Source organism: Ptychodera flava, chromosome 10, assembly GCF_041260155.1.
Source record: "Ptychodera flava strain L36383 chromosome 10, AS_Pfla_20210202, whole genome shotgun sequence".
Classification (NCBI taxonomy): Eukaryota; Metazoa; Hemichordata; class Enteropneusta; family Ptychoderidae; genus Ptychodera; species Ptychodera flava.
In genome coordinates this window covers 37,941,552-37,960,705 of record NC_091937.1, presented here as the reverse complement: position 1 = coordinate 37,960,705, position 19,154 = coordinate 37,941,552, and the positions used below count along the sequence as shown (strand labels likewise).

Genomic DNA, 19,154 nt, shown 5'->3' with positions numbered 1-19,154 from the left:
AGTGAGACTGGAATCGACAATGACGCCAAGGCTCTTTGCTTGACATTGGGTTGGAATCAGCACGTCACCTATTCGGAGACTTTGCTCAAGACTTGAATGAAAGTCAAAATTCTTAGAGAAAAATACAAATTCTGTATTATCATCATTTAGGCGTAGAAAATTTGAGGACATCCAGGCTCTGACATCTGAGACACAGGATTCAAGATTACTTAAAGTAACATGGTAATTTTCACGTGGAAAAGACATGTACAGATTTGAGTCATCGGCATTAAAATGATCTTCACAACCGTGACGAGCAACTACGTCGACTAGGGGGGGGGGGGGATGTGTAAACATTAAATAAAATTGGGCCAAGGACTGGCCCTTGCGGTACACTTGTTTCAAGAGGACAATGGGGCGAATGGGCAGAATTTATAATTACGGCTTGTCTTCGATCGGAAAGATATGACTTAAACTACATCAAAGCATTATAGAGACACCCGGTGCAAACGCTTTAACAAAATTTCATGATTAATCGTATCGAAGGCGGCAGAAAGATCTAACATAACTAAAAACACATCCTGCTTAGAATCAAGTGCACATAAAATATCATTAGTGACCAAAATATTTTTAAATATGCATTTTTCAGGGGTTCAGGGCGGTCTAACACTGGCCACAACATTTCCAGAAAAATGTATCATACTAGTAAAAGGAATAAAAAACTTAAAAGACATCCTCGTTCAAACAAAAATCAAATGCCAAGTAACCAACGCGTGATTTTACGGTTTGTTCTTTTTCTTTCTTTATTTGCTTCCGTGTTTACGTAGCTCTAAAAAGTTTTGGGTCGGCAGGTAAAAAATAGGGTAGGTCTGGTTATCGGAACAGCACAACTCTTTTTGTTCGGCCTTACAGTGCATGTCAATTTTTATCATCAAAGACCGTCCACATTTTTAACAGATGGTTTGTCATGGTTTTCCGTAACGGTGGACATGGCAGAAGGGTAAGAACTATGACGTGGGAGGAGCCATAATTAATTTTCAAATATGGCTGCTCCGTCAGACAAAACAATAGCTTTAAAATCTGCACGTTCACTAGAGATAACTCCACTTGAAGAGCTGTCTAACTTAGGAACTTATCCCGTGTCTTCAAACCGCGGCTTGTTTCACAAGTTAGTGAGTTGACAGGTGAGAACCATTTGTTGATGAATTTATTAACTGTTTAATATTTAGTTTACCGTAGCTCATCCTAGAATTGGTATAATGATTGATATTTGTTGGTAAAGGCGTTCAGAGGACCGTCTCACAAACCTTCCATGATTTGTCACAAGTTTGCTGGCTGTTTTGTATTTATATCGTGAACAACGAACATGTCGAAAGTATAGAAAATAAGTTAAAGTCGCCTTTTCCATCAGATGTACAGCGCGAGATGTCCCCTACGTGTCGCCCAAATCAACTCATACCCAAATTCAGGAACTCGAGTCCAAGACTGTCTAACGTGTCGCGCATACATCCGAGCACGTACGTGGTCCGAGTTCGTTCACCTCACAAGGGGATAACGTATTGATATAATATGAATCATTAAGAGAGACACTTCTTTCTGTTTCGAACTTTTCAATCCTAGCAAACAGCATTATTAGATGTAAAACCAATTTTGTACACTCATGCAGGGAATTCATTGATTACAAACATTGAAGGTTGAGGCAAGGGCCGCTACCAAAGGACGATGTTAGCATGGGGAACACTGTCTCTTCATCCCAACGACTTTCGAAAGCTAAGAGTTGGCAGAGAAACGTAAATACGTCACTTATTTAAAATAACTTTGCTGTTGTTTCCGTCGAAAGAACAGTGAAACATATGCTCAATTTCATCATCAATTTCATATTCAACAGTTGAGACCACTCGCAGGCGACATTTTCCGACCGTTATTGTCTTGCAAATTCCTCACACGTTTCGTGCTCTAAACTATTGGAGTACTCACCAAAATTGGCTCTTATGATCCCACTATTTCAAAACGCCACGCCATTTGTGTTGATTACAGCTGGCTTTTAATCTGGCTTACGTGGTGAACTTTCACATTTCTGGTACTTCTATCAATAGCTGTCGCAATATGGGGGGAAACTTTGTAAAATTTACATAATTCGTCGTAGTTGAATTCCAAATGTTTGACTGAAAATTTGAGAATTACGAACCTTATTCTTGTTCATTTTTATTTGTAACGGCAACTCGAAGTATAACCTGCTCTTTCTGTTTTTGTGAAACTCTGCTAAGTCTGGAACTCAAAATTAATATGTATTAGATACCATCCGTGCCGTGACTATTTTGCATAGGAGGAGTGAATCCGATTTTATGGTGTGCGTCATACATTTACTATGCAAATATTTATAAATATCTGTTTTGTTGTGACAAAGGTTCACGCAGTTTTGAAAATATAGGGAGTATTCAGTGGTCGGTCATGTGGCCTTAATTGACCTATGAAAGCGTTTGTCACACCCGCTCATGTAATCGGGTACTATTTACAACGTTTGACATGTTGAAAGATACTGATTGAATGGGTGATCATGCATATATTCAACCCCGGTTTTAGACACGATAAACGAAACCATCTTGAAAATGAATTAATGGTCATGACCATTAATTCATTTTCACCATGGTTTCATGTATCACGTCTCAAACCTTGGTCGAATACACACATGGTCACCCATTCATTCAGTTTCTTTCGACATGTCAAACAATATAAATAGTATCTCGCATCAAACAAAATTCATGAAAAATGGCTGACTTTGTCCCTTTAATTTATTAAATATTGATGATGGACACAGCTTTCAACTGCTACCCGAAGTTCGACACACTATTTTCTAAAGTTGGTAAACTCAATGATACATACGCTTTTTCCTCAAAATATAGGAGCATTTTCAGCTGATATCTGGTTAATGGTGCTTTGGCACATTCATAGTCAGTACTTTATATTACGATATGATTTGTGGATGCACATCCCCATGGCACGTTTCGACATACTTCTTCTCTGTCGATACGGTCTTTGTATGCTTTTGTACACTGCGTTGTGTCATGTGATTATGTAGAAATTATCAATTACTTTCTTTGGCCTGTTTATCCACAATTTCCAGCAAACACACTAACCATCGATAACAATGGGTTTAGGCCAAACCAGGGTAGTGAAAGGGTTTAAGTGAATATAATGAATGTAAGAAGGTAAACAAGAATTGTGATTAATGAGACAAGGCTTATGTGAGGAGAATAGACCGTGCCAGGACTGAAGATATAAATCGGGTTAAGTTCCCGGTTTTTCTCAAACTCAGTTATACATGTGTGTTTGTCATCAAAAACACGTGCACTTCGGTGCCATATGTGATGATGATAACTGGAGTAGAGAGGATATCAGATAACGCACGCTAAAAATGACCGAGGAAATGAACTTCTGTCCTGACGTCAGCCTGGCAATATTAGAGGCAGAATGGGCCTCGATCGGAGACACATATTAGGACTCAGATCTACTCTGATCTACCTTTTGTCGACGCTCATTTGAAACTCTTGAATTAAATAAATTTTTCATCATTTTATCGTTGTGAAAATCGCAAGTTAATTTTGCCCCATAGAATCAATACAGGGATGGCGGCCATTTTGAATTTTAATCTAGGTGCAGTCTTTTGTACTTTGTTTCTCTAGTACCGACATTTGCACCGTGACCCCCCTACTTTGAAAGAGAATGGTTTTGAGTTTCCCCAAGAAAAGTTTTAGAATGAAAAAGATTACTCTCAGTTTTCAAGGCGATTGCTACCGCATGACAAATTTGATTTACACTTTAAAACGCACCGTTTGGACTGAACGTTTGGTTGCAGTAACTGCTGGTATTATTACCCCGAATACAAAGATTTGGCAGTGCCTGTGAAGCGATCGGACATTGTCACGGGCTTCAAAAATGTATATTTTTGCTTTCTGTCAATTGCACCTTTTAACCCTTTGAGCGCCAAAGTCAGTTTTTGTCGCACATATGAAATGTGCACCAGTCAATTTTTTCAGTTTTTGCCAAAATTTTGATAAAAAACTTCAGGCGATGAAATTTGATGTCCATTTGGTCCAAAATTATCAAAAAGATTGCGAAAAAGTTTATGGAAATTGGTAAAATGTTGTACTAAAACTTTGGTGGGAAAAATTACAGCACTCAAAGGAATAATTATTGTTTTACCCGTTTTTTCCACATATTTACAATGCGTTCGCCACTGTTCTTTGCCCTCATAATTTGTACTGACACTCACAAAAAGGACCTTTAGTATTGATACAACTGGAAATCCTCAAGATTGATATCTATCCGAGAAATGTGGCACTATTTGTTGTCGGGGCGATTTTCAGTCAACAGCGCTATCGACCTCGCATGACCTTTCGTGAAGTGGTGAGTCATTTATTCGATCAGAATAAGCGGTAATATCAATCGATTATTAGCGAACTTCGTAAATGACAACCTGCGCCGCTATTGTTCAATGAAAAACAGCTCTTAGAAGATTTGTTTTTTCCCCATAAAACTGACTTTTTCTGTGCCAGACCCGTCTATGAAACAGTGATATATTACGCATGACACAACACTGCAGTCATCCCACTGCAGAAAACTCCCTTTACATTCTGGTCCGGAGAGAAAGAATGATCCAATGTCCTAGCCTCCTAATCATGTTGGCACGTGCTCTCCTTCGATCGACTTTTAAAGGTATGTCACCTGTTCCAATTGCTGAAAACTTCATTTACTCTCAGAGTTTCAAATGAGAGTACATTGCGTAAACGAGTATAGTATTGCAAAAGCTTTACAGTCTAAATATCCGTCCCCTATGCCCATTCTATCTTAAAGGTATACTGTCACCTGTTCCAATTTTGCCACAGTTACCATGGAAAGAGAAAATCTAACCAATCACAGATTTTAAGCGGGTGGCCGCTTTTTAAAAACAGCCCCCTCACATGGCATTTTGAATACCTAGGAACGCCCCTTTGACCATATATGGGCATATTTAGATTACAGGTGATTGTATACCTTTAATGTAGACTGCGCCGTGGAGGACTGGCCATTCGGTGTCTTATATCATTATAAAATGTTGCTGGTCTATTGACTTTGTGGTCTATTTTCAATGTTTTCGGTGTTGTCCCGTTTCTGTGAAGATTGAAAATTTTAAAGTTTCCCCATGAATATAACATAGGGAAAGCAAATCGTTAATTTGACATAATGGTAATTGCTTGGTCATTTATTTACTTCCCCAGTACAAATATTTGCACGGTGAACCCTGACTTTAGGAGTTTACTTTATGAAAGTTCTAACAATTACTTGAAACTTACGGTTTCCACGCGTGCGCAACAATTAACACGATTGGAGCTAATTTTGGAGAATTGGATCTTAATATCGTTCAAAATTCTCAAAAGTGTTAGGTTCCCTATAGCTCAATGTTGCAATATAATTATTAAGTACTCATAAATAACAAGTTCATAACTTAAAAAGGAAAGAAGATATGGTTATATTTGCAGATTAAAACAACATTACTTCACTATCAAATTATCCTAAATTGGTTCCAATCTTGTTAATTCTAACAATCGCTTGAAACTTAGGGTTTCTTGGCGTGCACTATAATCCCGACAATCGCATGAAACTTACGGTTTCCAGGTGTGCACCATTTAACGTGCGTATAATGAACCATCCTCCCACCTTGTCAAATCGTTAGTCCATTACAGTTGCCAGATAATGATATTTCAGAAAGTATTTGAGTAGTTTTTGGTTTTTGTTTTTCTTGAAACAAATTGACATTACAACAAAACATTCTTCTTATGGGAGTAATACAGATCGTATAGCTTACTGACCCCGCACGCCGTATGGTAAGGATAATTTTGAAGCCGCTTTAATTACAACTATTGCTGTTTTCCAGTGTATTTGTTTCTGTTGAGAAACACATACAGCTGTGAACTCAACAGATCATGTCGAAACGCTCAACCAACACAGACTTCTCACAGTTACATAACGAAGCAAGGGGCATAATTAGCTAACTACAGTCTACATTCAAGGCTAATTTTGATGTTCAGGATACTTTGAGGAGAAGAAGAAAAAAAATAATTACTGTAGTTGCTTTTTACATAAAAATAATAATAATATTAAAAGTTACATCAAGGCAATAATTTCCCCGTTTAAACATACACAAGATGTCCACATCTACTCACTAGGACCCTATATAAAATGCAATAAGCTGAGTCTACAGAAAATATTATCTGCTCCAGCTCTGCTTAGATCAAAATGTCGACAAACTTGCTGATTAATGAGCGTTTACTGTACAAATCGTTTACATTAAAATCATTTGTATTAATTCATTTGCTTATTTTAGGATTGTATTCATTTGTTACATTTCACAGACTAGATGTTCCTGATAGTCGCCGCTTATTCAATCCAAAACTGGTTTCGACATCAAGTCCGTGCAACGACATTTGAACCACAAATTTTAAATTACTGTTAGCCTCGTAAACTATGAGTAAACATACGTTGGGGCAGCGGCGGGGAAGCCCCTGTCGGTTGTGAGATCTTCCCCAAGTGTCTTAGCAAACGATCTACGATATGATCTTAAGAGATACTTCCAGGAATCGCTTGGGGTCAAATACAAAGATGCGTGTTTCCGTGAACCCGACCTCCCCTATACATAACGGCTTTAGATCCTAAACGTTTTTGGCGTTTTCAAAGGTTATGCATGGCATTGCTGAATTTGCTTTTTTTATTGGTAGCACCCTGTTCAAAATAAATTTACTCTCAATCTATATTTCATCATCATGGGGGCATGTTGACAGAACACAAGTATGCTTTCGTTTCGGACAAAAGAAATCGATCAAATTTTGTTGCTGTCATAACATGGAATACGCTAATATTTTGAAGACTTCGCTTGCTTGCAAACATCGCAGTACAATGACCGATACTGAATTAAAAAAAATGCGTCACATTGTTCAACCGGGCATGGTTATTGTTGCTATGATGCAAATGCCGCGATAACAACAAATTGCACAAGTGCTCAGCTACTCATGAACAATTTGGTATTTCAAAACTCGCCAGAAAATTATTGATTTATTGTTGTTTTGACACATAAAATACAAAGGCCAGCTGTTAACACACACAAAGCTGCGCCTTCAAGCAAACCAAAGCACGAAATTCGATCAGAATTTTTTTCAATGAGTAATGACATGCATGTAATGAAGTGCTGTTGCATACCATTGGCAAATAAAGACGCAATGTTTTTATAGTGTATTTGCAACATACGGCTTGTTAATCTTGCACTTCTGTCAATTTTCAGGGATTGGCCCACAGATCTTTGGAGGGCGGTCAAATTAGAAAATACAGTGAACTTCGTCTGCCAGTCTGAGTACAGACTGCCGAATGTTAATTCTTGCAAAGAAAATATTTCTGTGCCCGTGTAAGCATGTGAGCATGTGAAATTTGTGAGGATATGCTTGGTCTTCGACAAATGTGGACTCTAAAAATTTTACAATTCTTTTCTGATATACCACTTATGGGAGTTCATGTTAAAGCTCTTGTTTTGAGAAAAGTTTTCACCGGCTTAGTTTTTCGAAATTCAAAAATTTTGTTTTTCTAGAATCTCCATAGCGTTAACACAGGGATGGCAGCCATTTTGAATTTCAAATACCGGTAAATCTTGAGTTATTTGTTTCCTTAGTACCAAAATTTGCACGGTGACCCCCGATTTTTATTCGTGATTCTGGAAGAGAATGGTTGAAAGATTCTTAAAGGAAAGTTTGAGCGAAAGTTAAAGTCTTTCACTTTCGAGGCGCGAACTACCTTAATTTACAACTGTCGTATCTTTGAATGACAAACAATTCACACATACCGATCCTCACAACCCCCTTCGAAGACGAAGGCCTAAATGGTCCGACCCTTATGAGAATGCCTCACCTGTGAACCCTCGGTCAATGTACTCGACGGGCATCCGTTATATTTACTCACAATCTCGTGGTTTCCTTTTTGTAGCTTGTAAGCAAATAAGTTCCGCGTGTGTGGTCAAAACAAACGACTGTCGAAGATATTGGTTATGTAGAGTCACGGTGTACCTCGGCCTGACTGTACAACACGAAGCTCTTCTGCAAATTGAAACTAAAATTACTGTGGAATGAATTTCGGTAGAAATGGTAGAGGGTCTAGAGTGAACTTCTAAACCGTGATCACTTAGCGCTGTTACACAATGTTGGTGCTAACGGAGATAAAATAAATCATTAAGTTAAGGTGGAAAGTGAAGGAAATTCCACGCAAGTCTCCTTGAATCGTTTCAAAGGATATCGCATTCTGACGTCTTTAATAAATTTTATCTGATATTTGAGTATCAAAAGAATAATTTTGACAACATTGGTTTAAAATCAACCCTCGAAATTAATTCTGACAGTTCAAGCAAACCGTTCGTCCTCGACTTCTGGTCCGGACTATAATTCAAATGTAAACAATAGCGCATATTGTAGGCTCTGTGTTGGAAAGCTAAATGGTAGGTGTTTCAACTTTCTGCCGAAAGAAGAATAAGTACTTGCAATTTACAAGCAAAACAAAAACAGAGAAAAAACCTCTAGATATATGTAGACTATAGAGCTATTGCTGACAAATGAATTCTGGTCCGGACTAAAATTCTTATGTAAATTATAACAGCGCATGTTACACCTACATACGTTCAGTTCACAAGATAAAATGCGCAATGGTAGAATCACACCCTGTACGTTTAAGAAGTTAAGACACTGACGTAACCTTTTGATTTTGTGAAAGGAAAAATTATAGCCGGAAATCTGTGACATTAAAACGACAAAATAGTTTTTAACGAACGGTCAAAAAACATAACCGACAATTAACGTATTTATTTTAAACTTCATTTCAGGGCAGGCTTCAACCCGCAATATATATTCTCGAGAAATTTCTTGTTGCAGCAATTTTTTTTATTATGGTCATAGCGTTCAATATGAAATACCTGTATATTGTAGGAAATAACCTGACAACATCATTGTTTGGGAATTAAAAAATTGCTGGATGAAAGATTAAGTTGGTCGGTCAACCGTAAACAACATGTGACATGAAGATACAAACCGGTCTTTGAAAATTGCTCTTTCTGTGTACAGTTGGCCATGCACTGAAGTGCAGAAATGTATACTATAGAAACAGAAAGTCAGACAGACGTGGCAAGGCATGCGCAGATACTACACAAACGGAAGCCGCATGCAGTTGTCTTTTAAAACCGCTCACAATGATGGAATTGTGTTAGAATCACCAAAACAACATCATCTGAAAAACAGACTTCCTACAGTTTGACATTCCTAAGCTCGCGAAAATTTAACTCACAGTCCATTTTTAATTTCGCTCTTGCAATGTCGATTATATGCCAGCGAGTTTGCTCTGTCAACAGTTCGAACAACGGATCATTTATGGCACGGCGCGATTCTTGTTTCGGCAGCCTTGTTGTTGGAGAAAGACTATCCGTTCCTTGATAAATGACGTAATTGAACGATAGGTGTGTCAATAAAATGGTGATATTTCTTCATGTTAATCCTGTCAACCGCCTACAAAGTGCTTACCTTCCTGGGCCACGTGCAAAATTTGAGATCCGGTTAACTGTAAGAGAGAGAGAATGATGGGATCATTGACCCTAGGGCCCTGGGGTCCTATGATAGAATGTAAAAGTGATTTAGATTGCAAAACAAAACCACGCTGCCTGTTTTTCTAAATTTATGGAGAAGGCGTCGTGACTTTTCATCCTCGTATCTTGTTCTGCTGTCACTTAACAGAATAATGACCAACATGCTTCTCAAACATTTTGGTTAGTGTTTCGGTGCAGCCGTCCCTAATCGATGGTTCTAAAATGGAAACTAGAAACTTTCGACTTAAAATCAACTGTGAGAATGGACAATTAGTCAAGGAATTGCGAATCACAAACAGACCGTAGGCAAAGACGACAGACAGCGGTAATAACGTTCTAGCAGTGTGTCGAAACACTCGGCTGAACTTATCGACGACCATTATACATATTATAAGTGTGATTTACATTGATGTTACTGACAACACTTGAATTTCACCCAGTGACTGTCAAAGTCCACATCCGAACAATATCTGCGTATGAACAGTATTTGAGGTTGAAAAACCGGGAAATGCGAGACTAGATACTTGATTCGCTTTGAGCACGGAGCCACATCCAAATCAACATTGTCAAAGAGCCAATACATCCATGACGTTGCCAAATTCCGTCTCTTTTGTGGACTTCGTTCAAAACATTACAATAACTCACATGTTTTCCATTCATTCAAGACGAAACGATATCCGGTATTTTGATGAAGATTATCCTGAGTTCCGGGTCAATTATTACCAGATATTTTTAGCTATTTGTCTGATTTGCATATGTACGAGAAACATTAGTATAACGTTGGCAGAATTTTGAAAGATTGAACGAAAACGAAATTCTCGAAGGCAAAGGCGGAAACTTAAATTTGCTATTCTTTTCATCCCAACTTCAGAAAGACAGGTTCTTCGTCTGAACGGGAAGTTTTTTTTTTTCTTGTGTTGTTGTTGTTTTTGTTGTTGTTTCAGGCGAGATTATCACGTCTTGCGCCATTCTAGACTATTGTGCTACAGTTTGTCCGTATGAAATAATTTTGATAGATGAAAATTATTCTGGTTTTAGGACCATATTTCCTCTTCTACAATTTTCTTTGTTCGATATCGTGGGTTTTTGTGTGTTAGTTGTCGACGCCGACAGCCGAGATGAAGCCGCGACGGATTGTTTGGCCTCAGAGATAAACATGTGACGTCATGATGTAGGTTATAGGGGTGACATTTAGGATCGTCCTCGTCCAAGGACATATTTTACCGCATTTTTTCACCTTGAAGGCGAATACTTATTTCACTTTATACTTCAGTGATTTTACTTGAGTCTGAAACACGAGTCATATATTTCTTTATATTCTCCTTGCTCCAGCTAATTGCGTTTAGCAAACGTATAAATGACTTTCTCACGTGAAGCAAATATAAACTATTCAGAATATAACGTTTTATTTCTTGAGCGGCGAGTATAAAATGTCATTTTGTTCTAAATTAGAACACAAAATCCACAAAGGTGTTGTGGCGTGATATAACGCTTTGTCAGATACCCGAACTTGTGGCACTTGTATTCACACAGGGAATCATGTGACTTCGGCACGGGTGGCCTTTCCTTTCCACAAACCTAAAACTATTTGAAATCTGTAATAGAGCAATATTCAGAATGGTCACGTCGTTTGCATTTACTTTTGCGAGTCACAGTGTGTGACACAATGCTCACACATGATACCAGGCCTTACCAGGCAGCAGTGAAAACTGCGTAACATAACAGTACTTGAATTGGCAGCTGGTTTATTTCCTGGTGCTACCGAACCACCGAACTGAGGCACCAACTCACCGGGGATACAGGCCACACCCAACCGTCGAGGATATAGACCACACCGAACTGTTGGGGTCATGACATCTCAAAGCGTGTTAAGACTCAGTAAATTCTGAATGTTGTCCTCGTGACTTACGGTCCCTCACGTGGCTCACATTTTCACACACACGTAAACAATTTTGTACTTACTTTCTGTTCCGTTTCTGAAATACGGTGATCTTTTTCTACGTCAAAAATCTATTACATCCAATGTTCACCTTCATAACAAATAATGGACATTTGCAATGTCTGATGTTATCGTTGACAACTGCTATAGAATTCATTTGCAAACCATTGAACGGAAAATTGTATACATGCATCCTGCATTGGCAGAGCCTCTACACTATCTTTTTTTTCAACGTAGTGCGGGATAAGAAATAGAACATGTACTTTTTGAGTCTTAAATGTAAGAAAATATCACCAAAAGCTGAGTTATTATCCCTTTAAGGTAGAATGCACCTCGGGGACAGATATTCGAACTGTCGAATTTATAATATTTTTTGGGTTTACCATTTTTGGGGCTTATTTTGAAGCTAGTAAAGTTTTCGATGTCTAATTTTTATGAAAATTTGAAATTTAATTTTCCCGTTCACAAATGGAAGCCATTTTGAATTTCAAATGCTGGATGGTCTCTAGTTTCTTAAGTATACCACGTGTCAATTTACTTGGTGAAGTCCCAGGCTGAATTTTATTCTTGCTTCTAAATAAGAACACTTTCCCGCAAAACTCTAAGTCTCTCTGCCTGCTAATGACACAACAACACGGTTATTAACTGGTTGGAAATTTATTTATTTATTTATTTATTTATTTATTTATTTATTTATTTATTCACAATGAAGTGAGTCACTTGGTGCATCCTCCAGTAAACAGCTTCAAAATACCTTGTGCAGAGTTCCTCGCTGCTCCACTGTATGATTTGTTCCTCCTGGTAAACTATACAAAACCACCGAACACTACTCCATGCCTGCTCGGTAGACCTATAGGCCCCAAGTTACCCGCTGAGCAGAAAAAATAAAACTAACTCTACCCGCTTGTACAAGATGATGGAAACGCCCGTCCGGCTCACTGGCGAAAACTTTAGGAAAAAACCCTGATAGGGACAACAATAAAGGCCATATTTATAACGTCGCCCGTGTGTGTGTGTGTATATATATATATAATATATATATATATATATATATATATATATATATATATATATATATTTTATATATATATATATTTATATATATATGTGTGTGTGTGTGTGTGTATGTATATATGTGTGTATGTTTCCCCTCGTGTTGACGTATGCCATGAGGTCAAAGGTCAAATAGAATCCACCTAAAGTCATTGTATTCCGCGACAAGTTATTGGACTTTACGTCTTCTGATACCGGAACTTACTGTACGACGAAATTTCATAGGTTACAGGTGCAGGTGTTTAATTATATCTGTAATATTTCTGTCAGCTCCTGCTATTTTCCGTCCATCTTCATAGCTGCAAATATTGTAGCAATTGTAGGTGTGGGTCCAGGAATGGCGTCACAAATAATCTCCCGATCTCCCTTCTGCCACTTTTCAACAGCCTTGTTTTTGACGATTTAGTCCACAAATTCATATATAATCATGTAAAGTCTTCCATTCATGATTCTCTCGCGGAGATCATAAGCAACTGGTCTTCAATCTCCGTACACAGATTATAGGGCGGCGTGGATAATCACAAGCTAGCTAGGGAGTCTCAGCAGTCGCCACTACCATGCTGGCTCTGGTGGGGGAGCGGTCAACGACTCGGAGACCCTCTAGCTTGAATTAGAATCATCAACGCCGCGCGTCACGAGTCAATCTCTGTATGGAGATTGACTAATCTTGTCTCCTACTCCAATTTCCGTACAGAGATTGTTTCTTCAGGTGCCCAAGTTGACAGCATTTACACAGATTTCCCTTAAGCTTTTGATTCGGTTTACCATAAACTTCTTCACAATTTTATGGTATACATGACAACCTACTCTCATGGTTTCACTCATACCTTGAGGGTAGAAGACGGAGGGTTGTCATCGGAGGACACGAGTCTTATGATGTGTGTGTCCTCTCCTGTGTTCAACAGGATTCATGGCTAGGTCCATCATTCATGCCACCGTGTTCCTCTTTGCCAATGACTAGGATCTGTCGGGTTAGCAACACTGAATCAGATTGCAGGTTACTGCAATAAGATATTTCTCCAGTTGGTGGATGGTGCAAAACTTGGAAAATCAATTTGAAACTCAAAAAAGTGCATAATGTCTTCTCCTTTTCGAATAAGCTTCAAGAGCAATTAATCACACGAGTGGATGTCATTAAGGATCTTCGTGTTTATTTCTCTAACAATGTAAGTTTTGTCCACCAGAACAACCAGATCATTAAAAGAAGAAGTGGTTGGTTTCATTAAGGGGACATCTTCTGATTTTACTACAGCTGCAATAAGCTGTCAGGAGTGTCCCGGAGTATAGTTAAGTAGAGTGGTCTCCACACCACAAATCTTACAAAGACAAAATTATACGGGTTCAAAGGGAATTATGGAAATTTCTTTGTTTTAAGGAGGGACTGGGGTATAATGTTGTTAATTATTTTCATTGATGTTCTTATTTCAATCATTTGCCGATCTACAAACGTTGTCAAATTTTAGATCATTGGTTTGTTCCCATGTGTGTCAAAGTTTTGGCCGATTGTCCAGATATTACCAGCCAGCTTCATTTTTATGTCCCTCCGAGCCGTCTAAGGTCGTCGGACTTATTCAAAATACCCAATGTAAGTGTAAATCTCGTTTTTATGTCAGGCAATGAACCTTTCAAATATTGTCTATCGCTTTGACTTGGATATGTTTCCTAGTTTATGTGTCTTTAAAACCAAAGTGTGCCTACAGCTCTTCTATCTCTGGCCTTCAAGCCTATCAGTATTGACTGCATTTGATGTTTGTCGGTTTGTTTTTTGATTTGCTGCGTGTTTTTCTTTGCTTTTTTTTAGCACCAGTCATTTGTTTTAGGTACATTTTTATTGCCTTCAAGCCTATCAGTATTGACTGCATTTGATGTTTGTCGGTTTGTTTTTTGATTTGCTGGTTTGTTTTTGATTTGCTGCGTGTTTTTCTTTGTTTTTTTAGCACCAGTCATTTGTTTTAGGTACATTTTTATTGACTACATCAGGACACTGAAGTATAATATTGATACTTATTTTCATTTGTGTTCTTATTTCAATCTTTTGCCAATCTACAGACGTCTTCAAATTTTAGATCTTTGCTTTGTTCACATGTGTATCAATTCTTCGGCCGATTGCCCAGATATTACCATCCAGCTTCATTTTTATGTCCCTCCGAGCCGTCTAAGGTCGTCGGACTTATTCAAAATACCCAATGTAAGTGTAAATCTCGTTTTTATGTCAGGCAATGAACCTTTTAAATATTGTCTATCGCTTTGACTTGGATATGTTTCCTAGTTTATGTGTCTTTAAAAGCAAAGTGTGCCTACAGCTCTTCTATCTCTGGCCTTCAAGCCTATCAGTATTGACTGCATTTGATGTTTGTCGGTTTGTTTTTTGATTTGCTGCGTGTTTTTCTTTGGTTTTTTTTTTAGCACCAGTCATTTGTTTTAGGTACATTTTAATTGACTACATCAGGACACTGAAGTATAATATTGATACTTATTTTCATTTGTGTTCTTATTTCAATCTTTTGCCAATCTACAGACGTCTTCAAATTTTAGATCTTTGCTTTGTTCACATGTGTCTCAATTCTTCGGCCGATAGTCCAGTTATTACCAGCAACCTTCATTTTACGCGTCTCGGGTCTTCTGAATCACTTAGAATACCAAACCACCGTGTAAATCTCACAAAGTATTCCTTTTTTGTCGACGTGGGGCGATAAAACTTTAGTAGTGTTTTGATGTTGATCTGTTTTCTAGTTTTTTGGCTTTTAGAACTGAAGAAGTATCATTTATTCTGCTGTTATTTTATCTCTTGCCGACAAGCCTTTCATTGTTGAATGTATTTGATGTTTCTTTGTTAGTTTTTTATGCTGCGTGTTCCAGTCTCGTCTTTGCTTTGTTCTGTATATTTTTTATTGACTGCGTAAGGTCACTGGGCTTCACGTATAAATAAATAAAAAATAAGTAAAGTGAAGGACTTCAACTTCGGCTCAAACTCTCCTGAATGAAACTTTCAACCATTCTCTTACCAAAACAACAATAAAAACAGGGGGTCACAAAACAAATTACCCAATATTTTGCGATATTTTAAATTCGAAATAGCCGCCATCCTTGTGTTAACTCTATGGAGGGAAAGTTAATTTTTGGTTTTCGGAAAGCTAAGACGGTGAAAGTTTTCGTTTCTCCAAGGACTTTATAATGAGCTCGGTGGTGGATCACTAAAGCCTTGTAGAAATTTGTGAGTCCGACTATCTGTCCCCGAGGTGCGTTCTACCTTAAACACTGCCGCAGACGAGAGAAATTAGCAGAGCAAAATTTCATTCGAGGCTGTTTGCCCAGCTAGTTTACTCTCGTGTGCGGGCGATTTTTCGTGAGTTTTTGTCCTCGCGAGCAGTTGAGCAAGATATCCAAGTGTTTGATATTTTTTGCTTCGCGAGGCAAATTTCTCACCGTGTGCGCCGGACAAAGTGATTTTCCTCACGTCTTTTTAACTGAAGCAAGCGAAGGCCGCTGTACTCGTTAGAAAGATGGGCGGTCATTTTGGACTGTCATATATCTCCAAGCGCAATCTCCTAGTACTGCTCGCGAGGACAAAAAACTCACAAAAAATCGACCGCACACGAGAGTAAACTAAATGAGTTGTTGGATCAGTGCCCAAATTGTATTTGAACGACAATTTTGAAGTGCAATATTTCATCCGTCCGCGGTCCTGGTGGCGTCTCCAACATGAGTTCACCAACCTGTGTGAAATCAACCAACGCCATGGTGTCGAAAGAATTTGAATGACGCATTTTCCTGCTTTCTTGGAAGAAACACTCGAAACCGAAAATTGATTTTTAAACAACGGGATCGGACTTAGCCAGCCGGTATCACGGACTGGGGACAAAGTATAAACCAGCAAAATGTTCTTCCAAAAGAGCGTGAATTGGCATTTTCTGTCGTTTGCCAAACGACAGGCATTGCCCGCCAATGAAATATCCGATTCGCCAAATGCATGTCCAGTTACGCAAAGCTAAATTTCTTCTTATGTAATTGTATAAGCAAATGTTGCAATTTCCCCAAACAAATATTATGCATTCAATTAATTCAATTTCGTTGCATTTTAAAAATAAATTCCACCAGACATATACGTAAGATTGGGAATAGTGCATTACTGAATGGCACTGTCGTTGGATGATCAGATAGCAAGATACACCCATAGCAAGTTAACTATTGATTAAGGTAGAATGCGCCTCGGGGACTGATATTCGGACTCTCAAACTTTTACAATTAGTTTCTGATATACCACTTATTCATTTTAAAGGTCTTAGTGTAAGAAAACTTTTCACCGGCTTAGTTTTCCTACATTCGAAAATTACATTTTTCTTCATAGAGATAACACAGGGATGGAGGCGATTGTGAATTTCAAATATCGGTAAATCTTGGGTTATTTGTTTCCCTAGTACTAAAATTTGTATGGTGACCCCGATTTTTATTCTTAATTTTGAAAGAGAATGGTTGAAAGATTTCTTGAGGAAAGTTTGAGCAAAAGTTTAAGTCTTTCATTTTTGAGGCGCAAACTACCTTAAGCTCAGTCACAAAAGCTGTTTGCATGAAGGCCAAACATGCCAAACCAGCTCTACCAAGGTTTACAAACGAGGGTTTACGATTGGCACTCTATGTTCAAGATAGAGATAACCGTTACCGTGCATAAAAACTGGTCTGCGTACTGTTTTATTCAGACAACTTATTTGTCCCATATACAAGATAATCAAAGGAAAAAACTGATGTCATTGTAACTTCATGAAAACTTGTCTGTAGACTAAATATGAATTTTCACTTGTAGATTTTTCTCCTTTTCACCTAATCTCTTTAGATTTATGAAAATCAGTCAGGCTGATTTCGATTCCCTCAGACACACAGTCTGCGTGGAACACATCAGTTTGTACAACACTAATAGCAGTGAGCTCATAAAAACGGTGTTGCTTCTCGTGTCTCAATCCTGAACAAAGGGTGCCTATCGTTTACAGCTTTCATTTACAATCCTTGGCAGCATGCATGCATGCCTTGGCAGAGTCGGTTTTGTCTCAGTGCAACCAGAATTTCTGTCTGCATCAAGTAGTCTTAATCAACAGTTAAATGGTCTTGGGTGTATCTTTGGTATTGGTTGTTGTTGGTCATTTTCACGCCAATCACTACGATTAGGTGTACATCATCAGCACAGTTCGACCTAGTACTAGTCCGTATCACAAAAAATTCCCAAACCCGGAAACTGCTGGTCAACGCAAAAAAAAAAAAAAACAGCCCTAGAGTTGTTGAAAATAACACGGACATGAATACTTTAAGGGAGAGATCTTCCTAAATTTAGGGGTGATAGAAATGAAAGTCCGGGGTGGGAAATTTGTTTACAATCTCCTTGTTCTAGTTAAAGGCGTGTGACTTGAAATTGAAAAAAAAAAACAAGTATGAATTGGGGTGGGGGGTGTGCATACGCTGCTAACTTAAAATATAAAACATGTAAAACTTTCTAAAGAGTAACCTCCTTTACCACCCTTCTCACCTCTAATGATCTGGCCTGAATTTCTCAAATAAATTGTTATAGATTTGAGTCCTGCTTTACCTCAAACTTCCAATGTAGGAAATGGCTAATGTAGGTTACTGTAGGAATACAAGGAAATTGCGTGGACTCTTCTCGGGAGTGAAGCGCGGCGGGAAGGCGTGGGATATTAACCCTTTGAGCGCCAAAGTCTATTTCTGTCCCCTTTATGTAATCAACGCCGGTCAATTTTTCTCAGATTTTTGCAAAAATTTTGAGAAAAAACTGTAGCCAATGAAATGTGATGTCCATTTTGTCCAAAAATATCGAAAAATTACAGAAAAAAATCATAAAAATTAGTAAAATTTTGCACTAAAATTTGGCGGGAGAAAATAACAGCGCTCAAAGGGTTAAACTCGTGGTGAAGCAACAGAAGAATCTATAGGTCAGAAAGTGATAAACCTGTTCATGATCGTGGGGATGTTATTGATTTTGTGGGAGAAACCACCGTGATTTATGCGCTTGTTGTTCTGCTGGTAGCGACCTACTTTCTTTGCAGACGACATTGCACGGGTACACAATGATTTGCAGTAATCAGAGGGAATAAACCAAAAGCTCAGTTATGCTCACATAGAAGGCTTCTGCCTGCAAATGTAACGCGGTAATTATTACGAAATTTAAAATAAGAATTAAGATGATTTAAGTCAAAATAAAAGTAATTTTATCAGAAAACCAGATACATGGTAAGAATACTTAGGATAAGGAGTTAAGAAGATGCCAGTAGAAAAGTTCAAGAAAAGTTCAATAAATTCATTGGGGTAGCGTTGAAACGGCAGGACATGCCTTGGCGAGAAGATGGTTAAAGATTAAACAATCAGCTACGTCATAACACCAGCCTACAATATCCTGAAATGGAAGGTGGCAGTATCAGCATCAATGGTGTTAGGTTTATTTTGAGTAAGTTGTTTTTTCAACGATGAATATATTATCTTTGTCGAGTACTTTGTTTTCTTTCACTTGTCCTTGTGTTTTGACAGTCATACACC

At 38.2% G+C, this 19,154-nt stretch overlaps 1 protein-coding gene across 2 annotated transcripts in view; it reads right to left on the bottom strand.

Moving 5' to 3' along the window:
- Positions 1-19,154, bottom strand: part of LOC139142701 (protein downstream neighbor of son homolog) — a 116,675-nt gene that overhangs the window by 77,497 nt on the left and 20,024 nt on the right. The window contains exon 1 of one of the 2 annotated variants that reach the window (XM_070712767.1): positions 1,957-2,020. The exons of the other annotated variant lie outside the window; for it this stretch is intronic. The gene's annotated coding sequence lies outside the window, so the exon portion shown is untranslated. Of the gene's footprint in view, positions 1-1,956; positions 2,021-19,154 lie in introns of those variants that run through there. 2 annotated transcript variants of the gene reach the window in all.